Source organism: Nicotiana tabacum, chromosome 3 (assembly GCF_000715075.1).
Source record: "Nicotiana tabacum cultivar K326 chromosome 3, ASM71507v2, whole genome shotgun sequence".
In the NCBI taxonomy this organism is placed as follows: Eukaryota; Viridiplantae; Streptophyta; class Magnoliopsida; order Solanales; family Solanaceae; genus Nicotiana; species Nicotiana tabacum.
This window is the reverse complement of record NC_134082.1, coordinates 135,259,349-135,266,507: the sequence shown is the minus strand read 5'-3', so window position 1 is coordinate 135,266,507 and position 7,159 is coordinate 135,259,349. Positions and strand designations below refer to the sequence as shown.

General features: G+C 36.0%; 1 long non-coding RNA gene across 1 annotated transcript; it reads right to left on the bottom strand.

Moving 5' to 3' along the window:
- Nucleotides 1-654: 654 nt before the first annotated feature.
- Nucleotides 655-5,058, bottom strand: LOC142179510 (uncharacterized). The gene is made up of 2 exons (XR_012707860.1): nucleotides 4,305-5,058; nucleotides 655-1,134 (listed from the first exon to the last, which is right to left on the bottom strand). It is a non-coding gene; the product is annotated as an uncharacterized LOC142179510 (long non-coding RNA).
- Nucleotides 5,059-7,159: the final 2,101 nt, after the last annotated feature.

Sequence of the window (7,159 nt, the reverse complement as noted above, 5' to 3'; positions counted from 1 at the left end):
TTATAACTAATATAGTCGAGTCGACATGTGTCGTCAATTAGTTTCAGATGTTTGAACAATAAACAAATCGATCTGCTTCTGTTAAGCATTGTCTGAATCAGTTAGGAATTGAATTTAGCTACTTATAGTTGTTAATCTGAATCAAAAATATAAAAGGATTGGTTTTGTTTAGTTGCAGTCAGAATTGGAGGGCATGTGCACTTGTTCACAACATGTGCACTTGTGCAAAACATGGGCATAAAGGCCTTTGTTACATTTAAAATAGTTTGACAGCATATGCTGTCAGATTATACCCTGCTGCCCATATCCTGCTTTAGTTTAGAAATATTAAACCTCACTTAAAAGGTAAGTCTGCCAGGGAATATCATGGGAGTTTGTTCCTATTTAAATAGTAAGTGGAATCTGAAAATAAGAGAGCACATGGGAGGATGTTCTGATTTGTGTAAAACAGGCTGTTAAAGGGGTGATGGGAGGCTTATAAAAGGGGGGATTTGAGAAGAGAAATGGATGGATACAGACATAAGAGACAGAGAGATAGAGATACAGACACAGGGAAATTGTTAACACAGAGAGAGGGGATTCATACTGGATCATTGAGGGCTGAAGTTCGAAAAGAAAGAAAAACTGAGAGGAGTTCTTTTGATAACTCAGATAGATTTCAAGACTGAAAATTGGCACTCTTTTGTTTAAGAAGAAAAGAGATAGTGAGAGGGATATCATAAAAGGGCACATACAGACACATTGAGAGAAGCTATATACACAGATAGAGAGTGAACAAGAAACAGGGAATATACAGAAATTTCAGGAAAAAACTGTTTTCTGTTTGGGTTTCATTTGCTGTCAACCTGTTGGGTTGTACTGATTCTTCCAAGTCTCAATTGAGATTTCTGGTGGTATTTTCGTGCTTAGTTTCCTTTGAGTTGGTCTGCCTGGAGTTTTGTTTATGCTTCACTGCCTACTGCTGTCATTTTCCACTTTTTTCCTCGTCTATAATTGTATCTTGCACCGGAACTTGTCCTGCTGCTGTTATCTGTTACTGCTGCTGTTTCGCTTGCACTATTGCTCAACTGACTCTCTTGCTTTCTTCATTGTAAGCATCTTCTCAGGTACACACTTCGAATCTGTCTGATGTAACTGATGTCGAAATGAAATTGAAATGAAAGATCTGAAGAACCTTTAATCATCTGTGGCTTTACTTACAGCTTTGCGAATATTGTTAAAGTTGTATAAATCCTTTAATTTGTAGCCTAATAGAGAATACATTAGTAAGTTTGTACTTAATTAATGTTTATGTTGATCTGAAACTGTGGTATTTGATTCATTTAGAAGCATACAGGATGTAAATACAGTTCATGGAACGTGAAACTATTCAATATGATTGTTAGAATTGAACTCACTCTTTCAGCATGCTTTGAATAAGTAGGGGCCAATGGCTGTTAAATCTAGCCAAATACAATACAATTTTGAATCACCCAGTTTCGACTTCTTTAGGTAGTTTATAGGACTAGCTTTGAATATCATCGGTAACATTCTTTAATAAGGAATTCTACTAACCCTGTTTAAGCAAGTTAATCTAAATTCGACTTAAAAATGTTTGTTCAGATTAAGTGTTGTATTTCGTTAGCTCGTATGTGATTTCCTTGTCAAATTAAAGCATTTTTTCCATTAAAATATAATGTTTTCTTAACTTTGTAAATAATTAATCATAAAAATCCGGATTAGGCCAAAGCAACATGTACCTTTTTCTTCTAGTTTTAGAGACAAATGTATTAGAAATGTTGCCACTTTAGGATATCCTTTCTAAATAGAGACGAGCCTCGCCAAATAAAAATGCAAAATTGCGGGGCCCTCAATAAATAATCATAATAAATATTTAGAATTCAGGATAGGCCATTTAGTGAATTTCATGGCTTCCTACAAAATAATAATGCGCTAGACTCTTTAGGCGCGACTTAATTAAATTACATTCTTAAACTCGGGTGCACATTGATGTGACCCGAATCCAAATCTCAACGGAGTCAAAATGGTCAACAACTACGGGTGCATTGATTGCGACGTGGTTCGAGATGCATTTTCACGACGTTACAATTCTATAAAAAAAATGATGATAATAAAAGCGGTTTAAACTTAAGCACATAAGTCACAACATGTATTTAAATCAGATATTTAGCCATTATAACAATTTAAGCGACCGTGCTAGAACCACGGGATTCGAGGGTGCCTAACACCTTCCCTCGGGTCAACAGAATTCCTTACTTAGAATTTCTGGTTCGCAGACTTCATTTGGAAAAGTCGAATATTTTCCTCGATTTGGGATTCAAGATAAACCGGTGACTTGGGACACCAAAAGCCAAACCTTTCCCAAGTGGCGATTCTGAATTAAATAAATAATCCCATTTCGAATATTGTCACTTAAATTGGAAAAACTCCCCTCGCGCATTTTAGCCCTTCGAGGGCGGGCGCGCAAAAAGGAGGTGTGACAACCAGGAACTCATAATGACTATATCGGGTCCTAAAAGTTGTCTTAAGAATATCCGAGTCCCTGATCTTTAACTGGTGATAACCTGAACGGAGATCAATCTTGGAGAACCCTCTCGCTCCCTAAAGCTAGTCAAACAAATCATCAATGAGAGGTAGGGGATTAGGGATACTTATTCTTAATTGTAACCTTGTTCAACTGCCTGTAATCAATGCACATCCTTATCGTGCGATCCTTCTTTTTCACAAATAGGACAGGCGCACCCCAAGGCGATACACTAGGCTGAATAAACCCCTTATCAAAAAGTTCTTGAAGAGCTCATTTAAATCCTTCAACTCTACTGGTGCCATACGATACAGTGGAATATAAATGGGCTTAGTGCCCGACACTAGATCAATACCAAAATCAATATCCCTGTCCGGTGGCATACCCGACAGGTCTGCAAGAAATACATCTGTCACAGCAAGAAATACATCTGTCACACCTCATTTTTACCACCCGAGAGGGATATAATGGAGTTTTTCCAATTTAAGTGACATTATTTGAAATGGGATTATTTTATTCATATTTATTTGGTGTCCCAAGTCACCGGTTTATTTTAAAATCCCAAATCGAGGAAATTTTGACTTTACTTTATGAGTCTGCGAACCAGAATTTCTAGATAAGGACTTCTTTTAACTCGGGAGAAGGTGTTAGGCATTCTCGCGTTTTGTGGTTCTAGCGCGATCGCTTAAATTATTAATAATTGACCTATTATCTGATTTATTACACATTTTAAATCTATTGTGCATTTTTAACTTTACAACCACTTTTAATTATTTTAAAACGCTTTTAGGAAGATTCAATGCTATTTAAAACACGTCTTAAACCACGCTACATGAAATGCACCCGCGGTTCGTGATACATTCTATTTAACATTGTTGAGAATTGAAATTGGGTCACATGAAATGTACACCCCGATTTTGTAACTAAAAATCCCAACTACGTAATGGGAACCGTACCCCTAGTTATGATGAATTATTTAAATAACGCGCCCAAAGTAACTACGACGATTCAATTTTCAATAGCAACATTTGTAAAGTGGATGAATTAACTTATTTATGGCACACCTCAAACCTTTTTATATAAGAGCTAACTAGTTTTATGAGGGCCATGGACTTAGAGGTTTTATTTGGTATGGCACGCCTCAATTGATTTCAAAGGATTTTATTATTCAAAGTTGTTATGATCGGGTAATATGAAATGCACCCCCAAATTTGGGAATTAGGTATCATGACTATGTCACGGGAACCGTACCCAAAGCCATGATAATCATTTAATTAACGTGCCTAAAGCAAACTACGATGTTCATTATTCATGTAATACTTAATACAAAACCCATTATCACACGGTCCATTTAAATTGCAACTCCTAATTTCTAGTCCAAACAAAATGCTACGAATTAATTTTGACACTACATAATTCTTTTTTGGACCAACAATAGATTCTACGAATCAAGCCAGAATATTATTCATTAATGAGTCATGACTCATGATCCACAATGTCCACACACTGGTACATCCTTTCTCAAGACCTCTCACAAAACAAAACTGTCCAAGTGAATCCAACATGAAATTGGCACAGAAAGTTTAGGATCACGTTTTCATTAATCTCTTCATGTCAATACAACGTGAAATTAACAGACTTAACCAACACTAAAGGGATCTAACAATTAACGGAGAAAATTTTCAATCTACATGAAGCTAAATAAGAAAGAAAAAGTAAAATAAATAAAATATATATTCATGAATCATGCTTTAACAGAGCAATAATGTGAGAAACGGACCTTTGCAAGACTATTTTGAAGCTCGAATAACAGACAAGGACGCGAACGGAACCTCGAACTCGCACCGGAATCAAACTCGGCGTAACGAAACTCTATCTCGATGCTTTTAATGGCAGGTTTGTCGAGCCTTTTTAAGTGTCTCTCGAACTGAAACTCCTGCCTCCCCTTTACTTTTCTTCCTCAAAGAAAACTCAAAAAACAGTGTTGAAGATAGTCAAAAGCTTGCCCATTTCGTTCCCTCCCCTTACTGTGCGTATGTGTGTATGGTTTCTTAGGGTGTGCTGCTGTTGTGGGTCATTTGGTTCTGTTTGTCGCGGCTGGAGCTCGTTAATCCGGCGAACTGCTGGATCTCATTTGTCCAGCGAGTTTCAGGCAGCCGTGGTTATCTTTGTTTGCTCTTTTTTTTGTTTGGTGTTGCTGGATTTTCCGGCGGGTTTGGTAGTGACTGGCGTGGCTGGTGAGGGGTGTGAGTGAAGAGGGTTATGGGTCTGTTGGTGTCTGTGGTTGATGAAGAGAGCATGGGTCGTTTTGGAGAAGATGAAGCAGAATCGTGGATGGGTCTCGTTTTGGAGGTGAAGTGAAGAAGAAGCTTCAAGGGGGTGGTCGTGTATTGTGGTGCTGATTGTCAGCCTCTTTTGTCCCTAGGCGTTATTATTTTGTGTATTTCAGCTACTAGGGATCTGATAGAGTGTAAGCTTTTTTAGCCATAGGTCTAGGGTTTTAATTGAAAGAGGATGGGTTTTGGGCTGATGGATTCAAGTGTATTTGGGCTGGGGTTGGTTCGAATTTGGGCTTGGATTAGCTTTGGAAAATAATTGGGCCAATTTGGTACAAAGAATTAACCCAAATTCATATTAAAACCCTTTTTTCAATTACCTCTTTTATTCCTTTTTTCCTTTGTTTTCTTTTTCTTCTTCTTTAATTAAAAATCATAAATTAATCCAAATTAAAAAACTAACTAATTATATAATTGTAATAATTATAAAAATTACTTGATTCTAAATCAAAAGAGAAAAATCAATAATCTAAAAATTAAAAGGAAAAAATGTAAGATGAGCCATTTTTTGTGATTTTTATTTTTAATAACACAAATAATTAACTAATTAATCCTAAAATATAAAAATAAAACCTAAATGCAATGCATGGTATTTTTGACATTTTTTATAATTTTAATAAAAGATTAAAAATATATTAAAAATGCATGAAATGCAATTAAATAAAGAAAAACTCCTAAAAATTATTTAAAATTATTTTTGGTCTATTTTTAGGAGTTATTTTCATGTATGGCAAAAATTAGGTGCTCACAGCTGACTCTCTTTGCTCGAAAACATGAAGAGTTTTCGGGCAAAGATAAAGTGAACAATTACGAGCAATGTTTGCCCGTTTGAAACTCCATTTGGAAGCATTTTGAAAATGTTTGACCGAACCTTGGTTCGGAAGTTGCCTACATATCCTTGGCTATAAAGGAATCAGGTCGGTGTAGTTATAGAAGGATAATGGAGTGATGAGTTCGAGAGTCGAGTGAGGTTCCTTCGAGGCTCCAATCCGTGGTCCTGTTATTACATCAAAATCAAAATGAAAAAGACTGACTAGACATATCAGCTACGAGTTGCAAGATTCCTATCTATGAGTCTTCTGAAGCTTGATCTTGAGTCTTGGTTGGTTCTTCATACGGACTCTGATCTGAATCTTGATGCTTGTTAGCTGCAGGGGCTTGTTTATTCTTTCATGGCTTCTTCGGATCAAGACCGGACATGCAGAGCTTGTGACTTCAATCACGTCTTGAGCATTCCACAGCTTTTCTCTACTTTTGCACTTCGAGTTCACTTCTTTTTCTTTTCTTCTTTTTTTCTTTTATTCTAGATTTAGACTTCTTCTTTTGTTCGTCTCGAACACTGTGCCTCATGGTGGAAACCTATTTAGGCACCAAAGAAAACAAACAAAACGAAATTATTCTGCCCCAGTTTTTATTAGGACACTTTTGTAAGTTATAGTAAAAATCTAAACTACTTCTTTATTGAAAGCAATAAAAATTAGGATTGTGTATCCTTGGGAAAAAGAGATTAGGGAGTGAAGATCCTATATCTAAAATGAAATCAACTAGGAATTGGGACCCTATGTTGGAAAAAATTACCAGGTTATGCTGGCATCAGCTAGGGAGTGGGACCCTATGTTGGAAAGTGAGACTACTGAATTGTGTACCTATGCTAAAATGAACCAAGAAGGATTTTTTTTCTTTTTTTTTTTGGAAGAAAAATCATTATCATTCTTTTGAGAAAATCATCATTTTTTTCTTTTTATTTTCTAGGAGCAAATTCATCAGACTAGGCTTTTATATCTTAGGAGAAAAATTCATCAGACTAAGACATCTATCCTAGGAGAAAGTGCATCAGACTAGGTCCCCCTTTTTGTTATCCTAGGAGAAAGATTCATCCAAACTAGGTCTTCTATCTTAGGAGAACAATTCATCAGACTATGATTTTGATCCTAGGAGAAAGTTCATCAGACTAGGTCTCTTTTCTTCTTCTTCTTCTTCTTTTTTTTTTGGAATCTTAGGAGAAAGATTCATCAGACTAAGATTTCTATCATAGGAGAAAGTTCATCAGACTAGGTCTTCTATCTTAGGAGAAAACATCATCAGACTAAGATTTTGATCCTAGGAGAAAATTCATCAGACTAGGTCCATTTTTGTTATCTTAGGAGAAAGATTCATCAGACTAAGATTTCTATCATAGGAGAATGTTCATCAGACTAGATTTTCTATCTTAGGAGAAGATTCATCAGATTAAGATTTCTATCCTAGGAGAAAAATTTATCAGACTAGGTTTCTTATCTTAGGAGAAATTTATCAGACT